This window comes from Spermophilus citellus, assembly GCF_964194105.1.
Source record: "Spermophilus citellus genome assembly, chromosome: 7".
Taxonomy (NCBI): Eukaryota; Metazoa; Chordata; class Mammalia; order Rodentia; family Sciuridae; genus Spermophilus; species Spermophilus citellus.
The window spans coordinates 44,734,578-44,751,495 of record NC_138188.1 but is presented as its reverse complement, the minus strand read 5'-3'; positions in this window follow the sequence as shown (position 1 = coordinate 44,751,495).

Sequence of the window (16,918 nt, the reverse complement as noted above, 5' to 3'; positions counted from 1 at the left end):
ATTAGACTCTGCTTTTTTGACATTCTCTTAAAAAAAAAACAAAACAAAGAAGATGCTTCAAAATGATTATATGCTTTCAACGAGGAGGGCATTAACTTTCCACTGATGGATCCCAGATCTGCATACAATTGGCTCCTTCTTCAGTCACGTGATCATGATTATCTTTAGATCTGGAATTCTTCAGACTGTACACAGATACACAGAGCTGAGGCTTAATGAAAGAGCAGCAAAATGAATGATGATATTTATTTCAATCTTCGGAATTTCCTGGAATCCCACTTTCAAAAATGATGCACTTTTGCAAATCAGCCATTTCAAAGAATGCTCATTATATTTGTAATTATCAAAAGGAAACACTGTGAAAATTAACAAATGCACAATTTCAGTGCTTTTTTTATAGAGTCATTTTATCAGACAGGTCAACTCATGCAATGTGCTTAATATTGACTTCACTAGGAGAAACCACTACTACTTAAAGGTGTGAAGTGTAAAATTGGTCTCTCAAACAAGAAATGCATCTTTTCAAATTAATAGAATAAATACTATATCATTTTTTTTCAATTTCCTACAGTTAAAGAAACTTCTATATATACATTTTTCCCCCCAAAGGAACTCCTAAGAACTAATGATTCCAAAACCAAGTCCTGAGAGCATCAGTGAATTGCAAATTTATCAGTGGTCTCAAACTTCTTTGGGGCCACAGGTGGTGAACAACACTTGATGCATTCCTTCTTGTTCACATGATATATTAAATAAATATGGTTGCAATAACACTAGTCATCAGAAAAGTGACCCTATTATTTATTATGTCATCTCTCATTTTTGCATGTAATTTATTCACTTATGCACATTATACTTTATTTTCACTTGCATGTAGGTGGAACTCTAGAACAATGACTTGTTCCTGGAATATTGAAACCTCATTTTTGTGGTTTGAATATAAAATGTAACCTAGAAAATTATGTTTTGAAGACTTAGTCCCTAATGCAGCAGCATTCAGAGGTGGGGCTTTGAGAAGTGATTGTTGCATGACGGCTCTGACGTCATCAATGGATTGATCCATCCGTATCTGCATGGACTACTGGGAGGTGGTAGATTTGAAAGTAGGACCTAGTTGAAGTAAGTAGGTATTTCTTGTTGCTGTCCCCTTTATCTCTATCTTGTTGTTTCCCAGCTGTCATGAGCTAAGAGGTTTTCCTCTACCACACTTTTCTGCCATATTTCTGCCTTGGCATCAGCCAACCAAGGCCTGAAACCTCTGAAACCATGAGCCAAAATGAAGCCTTTCTCCTTTAAGTTGTTTATGTCAGGTATTTTGGTGATGGTGATGAAAAGCTGACTAATTAATTCACAGTGCATTTAATTAAGACATTACAAACTGCTTCCCGTGAGAACAGACATGTGATGTCACAAGCATGAGGCATATGAGACTGGAGATCAGTTGCTAGAAATTAAGGCTGAAAGGCAAGTGTCAAATCTCCAAGCTTTGGTTGATCTTGTACTTCTGTTAGCAAAATTATTTTGTGGAGTAACATATTTCTAATACATGCATGTATATATTTGGTTTAAAATTAGGTACACATCCTGCTATCACCATAAGTGATTAATAATGCATACAGGATCTTGAAAATCGGAATCTTAAGAAATCTTTGGAAAAAAGAAAAACAGGCAAAAATGAATCTCATAACTACCCCTCCACACACACACACACACCTCCAATAAGGAATTTCTGAATTCTGAGTGTGGGGAGATGGTTCTCCATGGGTCTTCCATGTTTCTGCACAATTTGGGAGGTGGGGTACTGGAGATTGAATTCAGGGGTGCTTTGCCACTGAGCTACATTCCCAGTTCATTTTCTGTTTTGAAACAGGGTCTCAGTTGCTTAAAGGATTTTTGAGTTGCTGAGGCTGGCCTCAAACTTTCAATCCTCCTGCCTCAGTCTCCCAAGTCACTGGGGTGACAGGTGTGTCTCACCAATCTCTCTGTGAACATTTTATAAGAAGAGGCACTGACAAGCTTTTATTCTGGACTTTTCAAGAATGTTTATATAGTAAATCACTTTGCAAAATAAAGATGGTGCTTCATTATGGAGCAGAGGACAAGTTTGTTTCCTATACAGAAAAATAAAGATAATGTCTGTCTCTAGGGCAAAGATGAAGTAGTTTTGCTAACAGATCATTATAAAAGATTGGTGTTCCCAGGATTGTGGTTCTTCAGCTGAGATGCAAACTACTTGATATGCTACCTCTCTCTGCTGATACCTATACAATATTTATTTCTTTTTCAGAATTTGTTTCTGATATTCATATATATGTCTTAGTATTGGCTATAAGTTTTGATTAGATTGAGACTTTGTGAGCCTTATGTTTAATAGTATTTATAAAACATGTGTTTCTTTTTTCTTATTATGAGGGGTATTTACTCTGAAATTTCATTTGCAAACACTACTAAAATTTAAGCTTTTATGATAAAATAGAAGGCTGCAAATTTAGTTCTAGGTATTTGTTTCTAAGTAAGTCCAGATCTATTTTTTGAATGGGACTCAATTTTCAGATTTGCCCTACATTGTATCTTTTGATTCCACCACCTATTTTTCAATGGCCATTTAAGCACCTTTTTTAGAAACACATCCCTGCAATGCTAAATGAAAAAAAGAGAATTGCAATTTAGAAAATATAAACGGTTGTGCCCAGTTGGCTTCAAAGGGTAAAGCAAAGCGTACTTATCCTATGAGACAAACTATGAGAGGACTCTTTTTTTAATATTTTCATTTTTTAGTTGTAGTTGGACACAATACCTTTATTTTGTTTATTTGTTTTTATGTGGTGCTGAGGATCGAACCCAGGGCCTCTCATGTGCTAGGTGAGCACTCTACCACTGAGCCCCAGCCCCAGCCCTGAGAGGACTCTTTGAATATAAAACAAATAAACAAACAAACAAACAAACAAAAAACCCTCTCAATCAGAGAACAGTGAACATTATAAATGTTGTGAACCAAATTCTGCCATTGATGCACTCTGTTTAATTTCATTCCAGGCCCTTGGTCAAGGTCATCAGTTGTTCATGGCAATCCAGCACGTGAAACTTGGGCCTTTCTAAAAATCAGGGTAAGGTAATGGCACATTGAACGCATGAAGAAAAGTTTGCTCTAACATCGTGGCAATGAGATTTAGTACATTCCTCCTGACATAATATTGCAGGGTCTGCCATATGCCAGGTGTGATCAGATGTGCTAGAAAGAGAAAGAGGAAGAAAACAGCAGCCTGACTCTTTAGCCCAGCTGCAATGAGGAAACCCCAAGAATGTTAACCACCAAAATATTCTTTGATGTTGAGACTTACCCACCATGCAGATCTGTTATATTTCATTATCTTAAAAGGAACATTTTTTCTAGAAGTGTAAAATTACCTTGTAATTGTGTCTGTTGCTTTTAGATGGGTATTGTCTCTGAAAATGCCAATATTTCTATGGCTTTGAAGTTGTAACATTATGTCTTGTAGCTGTTTGACATTAGCACTATGGCGTCTTTAAGTATTGATTTGGGTTCTAGAATCTTTCCAGAAGCACTAAAAGAAATTGTCCAAAACCTTTGCCAATACAAAAATTATTCCTTCTCGTAGACTAAGATTCCAAAAGGAATCCTACTCTATTCTATCTGAGCTTAATTTCCTTAGGGGGAATATCCTTAGGGAATAAGTTTTACAAGTATTTGCCATTACTAATTTTATAATTTGCAGTAGTGAATTTGCAGTCTGGTCTAGCACTTTCTATAAAACATACTAAGCCATCCCTCTGCATTCTAATAGCCTGTTCCCAAGAACACACCTGCATCTCTGCTCCTACTAATTGAGTGTGTGAATCACATGTGTGTGTTTCCAAACCTATGGATGTCTGTTTTGCTTTTCTAATAATTATAAAATGTAATTAAAATTATATAAGTGAAATATATGTCAAAACACTTGTTGTTTCTGTGAAAATTAATTAGAATGCTCTGAAAAGACTTCATAAAAATGAATGGCTAAAAGTTTCACTTTATAATAAGGTCTATTGAATATAATAGTCTTTTTATGGGAGGACATAACAATTTAAAAAATCTAAAATGTTTCTGTGCTCATGATTTTATAAATATTTTCCAGTACTAACTTTAAAAGTGTGTTGACACTGTTAAAAAATATTAGTAACCAAATTTATTCTCTGAGGAAAAATGTAGTTCTACCTTGGAAAATTGTGAATGAAGGTAGAACTTTTTGTGTATGTGAACCGGAGATTGGAACCAGGGGTGCTCAACCACTGAGCCACATTCCCAGTCCCCTTTCTAAAACATTTTATTTTTAGATAGAATATCACTAAATTCGTCAGGACCTTGCTAAATTGCTAAGATTGACTTTGAATTTATGATCCTCCTGCCTCAGCCTCTGGAGCTGCTGGGATTAGAGGCTTGTGTCACCAGGCCGGCTATTTGTAACTTTTAAATGAGTTAAAATATTCATGATGTATTTCACTGAATTCAAATAACCAAGTAACCACAAGGCCAAATTTTGTGAGATTACTGATATTTTCTGCAGTTCTCTAGGTGAATGTATTCTTTTTACTTTCTATGAAATTTCACACTCTTTGAGAGTATGTTTTCTTCCTCTTTTAATTCAGTATCTTATGAGCAATAACAATTTAATAAAGGTTTGTTCAATGAATGAATAAATGATGAGTTTGAACCTATACTTTAGAAACCATGACAGTATCATTTAGAGAGAGATTTAAGAACAAAAAAAAAAGCTCACTTTTACCAAACTGATTTTATATTGTTTTGTGTAAACTTGGAATTACTGGTTTATACAAGATTAATTATCTTTAATTCTTTTTCTCCTCTGAAAATTTTGTTAGATTGAACATATTCTTCTTTTTCCCTAAAGGAAAGAGTAAAGTGGAATAGAGCCCTTGATGATAAACATTGACAAACATAATAACATTAGTAGTATAATATTACTATTGTAATATTCCATGACTGGTGAATTGTTGGAATTGTAAATGAACTTTCTAAAAGTGTTGTTTTTGTGAGATTTTTCTACAAATCAATTTACTTAGAAGAAATGGAAACTTGGAAGACAAGTTCATGAATGAATACGGCATATTAATCAAAATGCTCTGCTTGGCACTGTTCCTGTGGTCACCCAAGGGAAAATATGTCTGCAGCTCCACAGCACGCAGGAAACCTCATCCCGACTCTCAGGCAAAACACCAGTGTAATTGACATGTCCTACTAATCAGATGAGTATAACACATGATAATATCTTTTCCTCTGTGACTAAGAGTGATACGCTTCAGTGATTATCACAGCATGCACGGGGTTTCCATCTTTACATATGCTTGGGTGTTCAAGCGGTGTGTTCTGAAAACCTGCGCCAGGCCCTCTATCCATGTGTGGTTAAGTAATTGAAGCAATTGTCGTGTGAGTGGTTGGTCACCACATCTGTATATTTCCCCAGGCCCTAATTAGTACCAGATGTTCTACCATATGATGGTTTATGAGGCCACCAATATTTTTGATGATCCTCCTGGAGTTGCTGGTCCCATGTTAAATTTGCCTGCAGCATATCAATGACCACCCAGGGGAGACGCAGGTGGCCAAAAAGCCCCTCATCTGAAGGGCTTGACCAAGTGAGGGTTAATGAGTGCACCTTTTCCATAGCCATGGAAGTTGCTGAACTCATGCAATCTTCTAATCTCTTACCATTCCCAAATTCCTTAAAACTGAACTGCTCTTTGCATTAGCCACTAGTGAATAATCTACGAACGTTGCTTAAATACAGCAACTAACTTCTTTAGGTGGTACCTCTTGACTTTATGATATTCAGTTCATTGTGGAGGGTCCCCATATTTTCTCTCAGAATGTGGTTGGTGTCTTCATTTGTTTGGGGCACTTCCTTCCCTTGTCTTTTCATGTTGCTCGTGTGTCTTCCTTTCCAGCTCTGTGGGTCTAGATTGTTATTGTTTTTACCCCATAGCTTTGCAATGCACTTGTAGGGGTCTAAGACCTCTCCTTTGCGGGGAAGGACAATGTTAACAGATCCCAGTATCAACAATATACCACCAATGAACAATTAAGACGTTTATAGTTTAGTCTTGATGTACAGAAATGTTGGATTCAATTATTATCCAAAGTACAATCAATAGTTTTGTAAAAAGGTTTACAGTTTCTGACGGTGGAAAAAAACTGGGGGTGGGGCATAGGACGATATGCTGAGGATGTTGGATGTGAGGATATAGAGTTAATATATCTTAGGAAGTATGAAGGAGAAATCTAATGAAGAGGGTTAGTAGCAAAAGAATAGACAGGAAGTAATTTAGGGTAGGCAAGTATGTGGGATGACAGTAGAGTACATAAAATAAACACACATATGTATTTAGAAAAATACAGATTTAAATCAGTAAAATTTGGAGGGGGGAAAGAAAAATGAAAGAATAAAAGGAAAAGGGAAAAAAGAGTATATATAACACCTCTATATTATATTATTCAGATGACTCAGTCCTCAAAGTCCTATTTCATGCAAAGTTCTTGGTTTTACATATGTTGGGGATGTGAGGGCTGAAGGATGGAGGGGTAGAAGAGAAAAAAACAACCACCAACCAACCAACTAACCAACAAACCAACCAACCAATGAACAAAAAACTCGAAGGAAGAAACCAGGATTGTAGCTAGCTTTAGAGATCCGTATCTTTCCTGCTTCTCTTCTCATTCAATAGGTGGGGTCATCTGTTGTAAGCTGGTGTCTCTGCCCTGCAGATGGTGGAGGTAACCAGGGTGGGAAGACTGGTCCTGGCTCAGGGCACCTGGATGCTGGGAATGGCACCTGCCATTCCCTGCAGGGAGACTGCACCTCACAGGTCTCTCTTTGGGGCTGCTCATATGACTTGAGCACCCGGTACTATCACCCTCTCTTGCCTGGAGATTTCCCAGTTCCTGGTCTCTCCCTCTCCCTTAGCAGTTCCCAATTGAGGAAACTCTTACCCCAGGGCTCCTGTGGGCAGCTCCCTGGTCGCACTGCACACCTTGTTGGGCAGCTACTGTGTTGGGTTACCTCTGCTGGGGAGAGGAGAAGGTTAGAAACCTGGTACCTGGCCGCTGGAGATCCAATCTGGGAACTACCCCCAGCTAATATGGTGAAAATGTTGAGCCAGGATGGCGGTGATCTGCTTTCAGCAACAGGGTGTCTGGTGAGGTGGGGAGAGGGTGAGTGGGGAGAGCCAGGCGATGGCATTGTGCTGTGGGTAGGTAGCAGGTGACCAACCTGCATGGGAGCAGGGCAAAGTCTTGGCGATCTGCAGATGTGTGGATAGGTGATTAATAGTCTTGCATGGGCTAGAACTTTGGGCCTTGGGTCCTGCTCCAATGCCTGGTGTCCTACTCTGAACGCTGAGGCCCGGAGCCCTGAGCCGGGTCATAGCCCTGGTGATTTCTGCAGAGAGCAGCTGGATAGGGGTCCTCTCTCAGAGATGCAGTATTCTGACTAGGTGAGATCTGTAGGTGCAGCGGTGCGGTGCGGGGTGCAGCGGTGCGGGGACCCGAGGTGGCTCACTCCCTTCCTGCTGCCATGTTCCCTTCCTCAGAATGTTTTTCTATACTTTTATGAAATTCTTATGTCCATGATTTTTTTTAAAGGCTAAAGTGTGGTTTATCTATGGATATCACTCCAGATAAGTGTTCTTTGAAAAATTTGCTTCTAATCATTCATTTTATAATTATTTATTGGATAATTTTATGTGTGCACACATAGCAATAAACAAATAAAATAGCAAAAAAAAATCTCTCTTCTCATACAGTTAAAATTTAAGCAAGAGAGACTACTTAATATCCAGGGAGTCCATATTCTATTTAGGTAATGGATTGTAATTATCCAATATGAAATGGGCACTTTGTGTTACAGAAGATGGCCAAGAAATGACAGGTGATAAGTGACTGACAGGTGACTGACAGGTGTCTAAGGCTCTCCCTCACCTGGCTCTTCACAGTTGAGGATTCTGGAGTGAAAATGAGGTGGGCAGCAGGTGTTGGCCTCCTTGGTCACTCTCTCTGTGGTGAAGGGAAGACACAGCTGCTATATTATAGAGACGGCCCTTGTCTCTGTCAAACACTTTAAGGCCTCCCCGAAGATCAAGGACATTTGTGGGCCTTGTGTGATGACCAAGAGCAGCCTCTGCCTGGGGTGACTCCCAGCAGTGGTCATGTCCCTGACAATCCCCTCCATTCTAAGACTACAGCTTAGTGCCTTCTGGTCTCCAAGTTCAGTTGAGTTGACTAAACTGGCTTAGACACAGGGCAGATATCCCAATTCTGACTTCAATAAGATTCTTGCTTCCATTTTCTCTGTGCCCAGGACCAAGATTGGCCAGTCTCCAAAGTGGGCCTGGCTTGTAGTGTCCAGAACAAGCAGGACTAGCTAGAGGCAAGTAGAGAGCTAGACTTGGAATTCTTCCAGCACCTAGATGTGCAAGGTGTGTGCCTGGCTGAACACTGGTGGTGGGCCTGCCAGGGATAGATGCGGGTAGCCCTGACATTCCTTACAGCTAGCTGAACTGCCCTTTGCATTAGCCATGAGTGAGTAATCTGAGATAACTACTGAGACTGTTGATTGCTCCTAGAGGTCACAGAGCTGGGTGATCTGGCTGAGAATAACTCAATTGGGAAGCTATGAGGGCTGTTTCAATGGGCAGAAATGCCTCTCTAAACAGGTGAGGAGCTCAAAGAGCCCTAGGTAGAGAATGGACTAGTGATGGGCAAGTCGGTCAGATGTATTAGGGCTAAGGTGAAGCAAAACTGCAGCAGTTCAGCCTCAACTGTCTGAGCAGAGCTTCCCATTCCTAGGCCAAAGGTACTTGTGATTCTCGATTCTCTCAACAATTGCAGTCCTCCACCTTACCTGTAATCATGGGGACTTGCTGACTTCCTGGCACCTCTTACCCTTTGGGGTCCCCTCTTTTTGAAGCATTAGTTCATTGGTTGGTTGATTACCTCATTCCTGGAAACATATAGAAGAGGAATGAGAGGCTTCTTCTGTCTGTGTCACAGCTGGGGCCACTGGTCATCTGAGGCCTGGGCCCATCTATGAGGCAGAGTGGCAAGTCAGAGAGAAAGAGAGAGGGCCTGCTCTGGGCCTGCATTTCAATGGTTTGACCAGTGGGGGCTCAGTCAGCAGCTTCCTGCCTGTGGTCACTGTGGATCTCCCTTAGGTCAGCAGGGAATGACTGCAGCTTCTTCCTCTTCCCCCTCATCCTGATCCATTAGAGAGCATTGGTCTAGCATCTTCTACTCTAGGACTTTATGCTTATCCCTACTAATGCAGAAACAGCAATAAAATAGAATCAAGATTTAGAGAAAGTTCTCTCTAATCTTACTGCCTAGAATAGACTCTGTTAATATTTAGACTTCATCCCTCCTTGTTTTCATTGTTTAAACTTTAATACATAGACGGTTTCACAACATGCTTTTCATTTCAATGAAGTCTTTCAAACTGTAGGCATTGCTGTTATAGAGCAGGTGTGCCAGATATTAGAATGAAAAGTCTGTTTTACTTTAGCATGCATGCATTTGTTGGATTGCTAGTGAGGAGACACTGTCCTAGAATTTCATTCGAAATTTGTATTTCCTGCTTTGTTCATTGTCAGGTGGACGGTCATTAAAGGAGGTCGAAGGCTGGGCTCTGAGTAGCATTTGGATGGGTACCTTGGCTCTTCTACTTCACACCTGTGCAGTCACAGGCAGTGAGCTGCCAAGTGTGGATGACACCAGATGACAAGCACAGCCCCACAGATCTGCTTCTGTATCAAGTGGGTTAATATCCACAGGGTGCTTGGAACAGTCTGAGAGACATGCAGTGAGTGTTTTAAAGTTTTGACTATCAGTGTTGTTACTATGGTCCTATGTTTTTCTGATTATGAATGGTTTTCTTCCACCAACCCCCCACAATCCCCTCTATCTGTGTTTGCCTCCTATTTCTTTTTATGTCATTGCAAATAAAACTCCGTCTGTGATCTGAGCTATCAACTGATTCCCACCACTACATCTCCAATATGTACCTATAGCTGGGCTCTTTCCCCAGAGCCCAGGCTCAGCTCTTCTGTCTTTGATACATCCCCAGAGAATATTCCAGAAGCACTTTTGGTCCACATGGCCCAAAATGAATGATTCATGTCCACCTATATTTGGTTCTTCATCCTTAATCCTTTCCTCTGCTGATAATAGCACCATCTAGCAAGGACACAGGCAGAAGCCTAGCAAAGGAGTGATATTGTACTACTCCAAAATATACTCATTTGGCATGGGGATTATTCTGAGCTGAATGCACTGCGAAACAATGGGCACAGAAAGAGTCTTCTGCTCTCTGTTTAAAAGCAAGGCATAATTTCCCTTTTTAAGGGAAATTTCCATTGGCACAGATGTCTTCTCCCATCTCAGGAAGAGGAGAGCTACCCATGATTGCAGATGATTCTCACACCTGAGATGGCACAGAGACGAGTCTGCACAAAGAACCTTACCAAATAAACCTGATCTACCACAGATTTTCTAGTCACTGTCCCACCACTTTCCATCCCTAGCACCTCTCCTGCCTTTCCCTTTATTCGCTACTTCTGTACCATTTATTTCTCTCTCATAAAATGCTTTGTAAGAATGGCTAAACTGTGGAACCAACCTAGATGCCCATCAATAGATGAATGGATAAAGAAACTGTGGTATATATACACAATAAAATATTACTCAGCATTAAAAGAGAATAAAACTATGTCATTTGCAGGTAAATGGATGGGGTTGGAGAATATCATGCTAAGCTAAATAAGCCAATCCCCCAAAACCAAAGGCTGAATGTTTTCTCTGATTAATGGGTGTTGCTCCATGATGGAGTGGGGAGAAACATAGGAAGAATGGAGGAACTTTGGATTGTGCAAAGGGGAGGGAGGGGAAGGAAGGGGGCATGGGGATAGGAAAGAAGGTGGAATGGGATGGACATCATTACCCTAGATATGTGTATGATTGCACGATTGATCCATCTCTACATTGTGTACAACCAAAGAACTGAAATGTTGCATTCCATTTGTGTATGATAAATTGAAATGCATTCTTCTGTCACGTACAACTAAGTAGAACAAATTTTTAAAATGCTGTGTAAATCACCAGATCTAAGTGTCTCTTTGGATTTACATTTCTATTATGGTTTAGATGTGAGGTGTCCCCCAAAAGTTCACATGTGAGACAATACAAGAAGGTTCAGAGGAGAAGTGACCAGGTTGTAAGAGTCTTAACCCAATCCGTGATTTAATCCTCTGATAGGGATTAACTGAGTGGTACCTAAAGTAGTAGGCTGTGAGTGGAGGATGTGGGGATTAGGGCATGGTTTGGGGGTATATATTTGTATCTGGAAAGTGGAGTCTCTCTCTGCTTCTTGATCACCGTGATATGAGCTGCTTTCCTCTGCCCCACACTCCGCCATGATGTTCAGCCTCATCTCTAGCCCCTAGAAATGGAGTCGGCCCTCTGTGGACTACAATCTCTGAAACTGTGATCCCTGAAATAAACTCTTCCTCCTCTACAATTGTGCTGGTCAGATCCTTTAGTCACAGCAGTGAAAAAGCTAAGACAACTTCTTTTCTTTGGAATCCCGATGTATGAAAATTGAAAATACAATTTGGATGCCTCTTTTTTCCTTTTTAATCTACCTTTTGGCAGCTGAATTTGCTTTTGTTAGGTAGAGAACAAGGTTTTTGTCCCCTGTACTAGAAAGCATCCGGAATGCTACCTTTCACTTTCCCCAACCATTTGATCCCTAAATTTTTCATTTAAGATGCTTCTTTAATCTGCCTTCTTCTCTTGAGGATTCCCACTAGTATTCTTTGCTGCATTTCTCATGTCCTGTGTAATTATGGATATTATTTACCATGCCTAATAATCAGAAACCTCCCCATGACCTGAGCACCAAGCTCATCCACCTTACCCTGGTATAGGAGCTCTACAGCCACACCCAACTGTCTCTGTCTCAGCTACTGCAGCTCCTTCTCCCTGGCTTCCTCCCTCCCCAGCCCACCTTCTCCACCTTCTTCCATTTGCAGTGCTGGGGTCACACCCATGGGTTCATACATTCTGGGCAAGTGATCCTCCCCTATGTGACAACCTCACCCTTCTAGCTACTTAATTCCTCAAATTTGCTCTACGTTCATTCAACTCACCAGCAAACGTTTCCTACTCTCGCTTCAATTCAAAATGTCCTTTCCCAGTACCACCCCCACTTATTTCCCTGCTTAATCATATTTAAAGACATAGCTCTGATGTCATGTCCTCCAGGGCACCTCCTGAATCCCTGACTTGTGTCAAGACCACTTCTTTGGCTTTCAGGGCAGACTGTGTGACCCTCCCCCTCAGGGTCCCCTGTACTGCACTATATCCATGTGTTTATGTGCCAGCCTCCCACACTAGATTATGATTTCCTCTAGTTTGGGGACAGCGTCTGATTCACCTTTGTATCCCTAGTACCTGTCATGGTTTAATAGTCATTCTCAAGAAACATTTATTAAGTTGGAACAAATGAAACTGCTTATGTGAAGAAGACATAAACTATGACAGATGGCTGGGTCGGGTGATACTCGTGGGATGTCATAAATCTGGGTGATGGGTGAGCATCCAGCATTGGTTATTTTGTTTGTAAGACTAAAATGTTGCTTGGCAAATGTGATGGATGCGGTTGGCTGTCTGTTTAGGGTGTTTCCTTTTCTTCCTCCCCAGTCAGGCCTCCACTCCTCCTCTGTGCTTGCTGATGCCTGGGGAGTTGTACTATCCCTGGCTAAGTACTGACTCAGGAATGCCAGGAGGCTCATTTGGGACCACTGAGCCTGGAGAAGAGAGATTTCTACGTGATTTAGGGTAGGCTTCAAGAGCTGATTCTCTCTCCCTCTGCACACTGACAGAGTGGTTGTAAAGTCTTCTTCCTGTTAGAGCTGCCTTACTCTTCTATGTTAGTGGGGGATAAAGATAACACACAGATGACAGATTGACATCAAGGATCTCAAAGAAGTTGAGATTGGAGTTGCACCCAACCTCTGTACTCACAGATGTACATGCCTTGATACTTAAATTTGAGATGAATGTTCTAGTATTTGCAGTTGAAGATATCATCATTGATTGGGTAAGCATGAAGTCACTGGAGGAGAGTTATCCATACCAATCTTGTCTTTCTGGTCTTCTTCTATTCCTCAAGTATACATTTGTGAGTGAAATGCTGTCCCTACATAATTCATACATTGAAGCCCTAACCCCCAGCACCTTAGAATGTGACCTTATTTTGTCATTGCAGAAGCAATTATTGCCATTAAGATGATGTCATTAGGATGGTCTCCTAATCCAAAATGTCTACTGTTCTTATAAAAGGAGGGGAACATGGACACAGGAAGAACATTATGCAATAATGAGAGTAGAGATTAGGAGCCTGTTTCTCTAAGTAAAGGAATCCCCAAGATGGCCACCAAAAGCTAGAAAAGAGTGTCAGATTCTCCCTCACAGCCCTCAGAAGGAATCAAGCCCTGACAACCTTGATCTAGGACTTCTGGACTCCAGAATCATAAGACAGAAACTTTCTATTGTTTAAACAACTCAGCTTGTGGTGCTTTGTTCCAGCAGCCTTAGAAAAGCATGATGTACTAACCCATTTCTGAGTTAGGGCTCCCATACCAGCTGCTCCTGTGCTTGGAATGCTCTTGGGCTCCAGCTCCACATTGCAAGTGCCGACTCTTTTTCACACCTCAGTTTGAGTCTCCTCTTCATCCAGGCCTCCCAAGACTAGCTGATCTAGAGCAGCCTCACTGGGTACTTTCCATTATTACCCTGCTTTCATTTTCTGATATGCCCCTTGCATATTTAATTGTATATTTATTGTCTGTATCTTCCCTGCCCCAAACTAGAACATGGGTTCCCCTGCAGAACAGGAGTTTTTGCATCTCGTTCACTGCTGAGTTTCGAGGACCAAGAATCTTGCTGGGTACATATCAGGTGCTCAGTAGGTTTGTTTTAAAGGAAGAGATTTGCAGTGTGTGAATAGAAGACAAGAACGATTTATGTCATTAAGCTTTTGTGTTTAAGGTGAATAGTAATGTCCTGCTTCTACCTTTTCAAATGTAGATTTAATTAACTTTCTCTGCTTCTGTTACTTTATCTATAAAATAGAGAAATAGTGCCTGTTAGGTTATTTTGAGAATTTATGAAAAGCACTCAGAACTATGCTACAGTGGCCTATGCCTGTAATCTCAGCAGCTTGGGACACTGAGGCAGGAGGATTGCAAATTCAAAATCAGCCTCAGCAACTTAGCAAGATCTTTAGCAACTTAGCAAGACTGAGTCTCAAATTAAAAATAAATAATAATAAGGAGGCCTGGGGTAGAACATCCTTGGGTTAAAAAAGCTAAAGAAAACTATACTAGGTAAATAGCCAATATTTTTAAAATGTTAACTTTTGGTTACTTTTAATATTTTTTGTGTCTTTCTCTTTCTCTCTGTTTTCTAACTGTGTCTTGACTCAGTCCATGGCTTGCTGTAACCACCACACAGTGGCTCCTAAAGATAATATACATTTTATTTGGGAAAAGGGTCTTGGCAGATATGATTAATTTAAGGTTCTTAAGATGGGAAGACCCCTGGGTTTTCTAAGTACAGACACATCCCAATCATTGAACTAATAGATACAGACAGGTAGACAGATGAATATGATTTGATGATTGTGGACAATTATTAGCACAGCAACTAAGGGACTTCTTCAAAACTGTTGATAGATGAGTAAATGATGCATGCACCGTAGGGATGCTAAACTGATTATTTTTTGTTCTGGGGTTCAACCCAGGGCCTTGCACATATTAGGCAACAGGCAGACTTCTGTGCCCCATCCCCAATTCCTGATGCTCATAAAGAGAAAGCATAGAAAACCCAAAAGACTTGCCAGGTCTCAGTTTAATACTTAATTCAGTTCATTAACTCTACACAATGTTTGGGCAAGTTCCCTTCATGAAACAAAGCTGAAAATAACCATATTTCAGTCAAAACTTAGAAAGAGTCTGCAATATACCCAGCAGATTGCCTGATACGTAGTGGGCACTATGTTACTTTACAACTAGTGATTTTTAAAGTTGTATATATTAGTTTTTGTTACGTGACCAGCCACCCTAATGCTAAATTGATAAAACAATAAAATGCATTATTTATTACTTTGCTATTGCTTGGCTGGGCATCCCTTTGGTCTGGGCGGGTAGGGTTGAAACTGGGTGCTCTAGGGCCTCAGTTGGAATGGCAGGAAGCTGGGGACTTTGCTCTCCATATGGCCCTCATCCTCTAATAGCCAGTCCAGGCTTGTGGTATAGTAAGAGAAGGTTTTTTAACAACAAGAAGAGCAATTTCCAGTGAGCAGACACTATTCACAGCTCTCCTAACTTTCCATTGACTAGAGAAAATCACTTTGCCAAGTTCAGATTCAATGGAGGTGAACTAACTCAATTCTAGGCATGACTAGTATAAAACTGTGAAGTACATGCACATACATACATGCATAGATATGTGTGTGAGAATACAAATATATATTCTTCTTTTATATAAATATAGACTTTATAATTTGTAGAAAATATATAAATCCCTATCAATTAGTTCATTCAGAAAAAAAAGATTGCTTTAGAGAATCATCCAATTCATATGAGTGAACACAGCTAATTCTCAAGTTAATAGGACCCTTGTGTGTTCATCTAAGAGCTGAATTTAGCCACTGTGTATGCCACTCACTGCCCTTATTTACATTATAAATTACCACACTTTATTATGTCTACTCCCATACCATTCCATTATACTCTATTATTTTAATATAATATGTTAAAATGGAATTAGCAATTAAATTACTACAGCATTATTCATATAACCTAAAGTGTTTGACCTCAATCTCCAGAAGCAGGGGGATTTGTAATTGACTAAACCTTCATCTACATACTGTGATATATGGAGTCCTTTAATTGTACATGATATTTTCTTGGTGGTGATGGGGTCAGAAATTCTGCTTTAACTCTACTCATTTCTTATGCAAGAGCCTGTTATCTTTATGACATCATTTGAATTCTTGTTTAGATTTATAGATTTCAACATGCCCCATAGGATTCCCATACTGTATTAAATTTAAAAAAGTCTCCAAAGCATTTTCTTATTTTGTTATATTACAGACCCCTTGTGATTTCTTCTACATATTCACCAAAATGTTTGTTCTTGAGATAGTCCTTAGAAAAAGATCAAGCTGTCTATGTCCTTGCATTTCTCAGTGCCTACAATAGTGCCTGGCATATGGCAGGTGCATGAGATCCATAGGACAGTGGCAATAAAGCATTAACAACCTGGGGGATGAAAACCAGAGAAAGTTACTGGCTCCCAGTATGGAGGCTGGAGGTCCCAAATCCAGGTGTTTGTGGGGCCATGCTTGCTCTGAGTCCATTGGGAAATTCAGACCTTCCCTCTTTCTGGCTTCTGGTGCTGAGGCATCCCTGTTTCGCTTGCTGCTGCCAACTCGAATCCCTGCCTTTATTGACATGTGACATACTCCCTGTTTGTCCTTGTGTCCTCACAGGGCTGACTTCCTCAGGACACCTGCTGTATTCATAAGGGGCCCACCTAGTCCAGTATAAGTTTATCTTAGGTAATTATGTCTGGAATGTCTTATTTTCAAATAAGGTGGCATTCTGAGATAGTAGGCATTAGGACTCCAACAACCTTTAGGGAGCATGCAATTGGACCAGTAGGTAATTTTCAGATGTCTGTGGGTCATCATCATATTGACCATTTTGTTAAAGAGTATTCTTTATCATTTCTGTTTAGTTTATGAAAGAAGCATTGGTCCAGATAACTAAATGGGAAAGGGACATT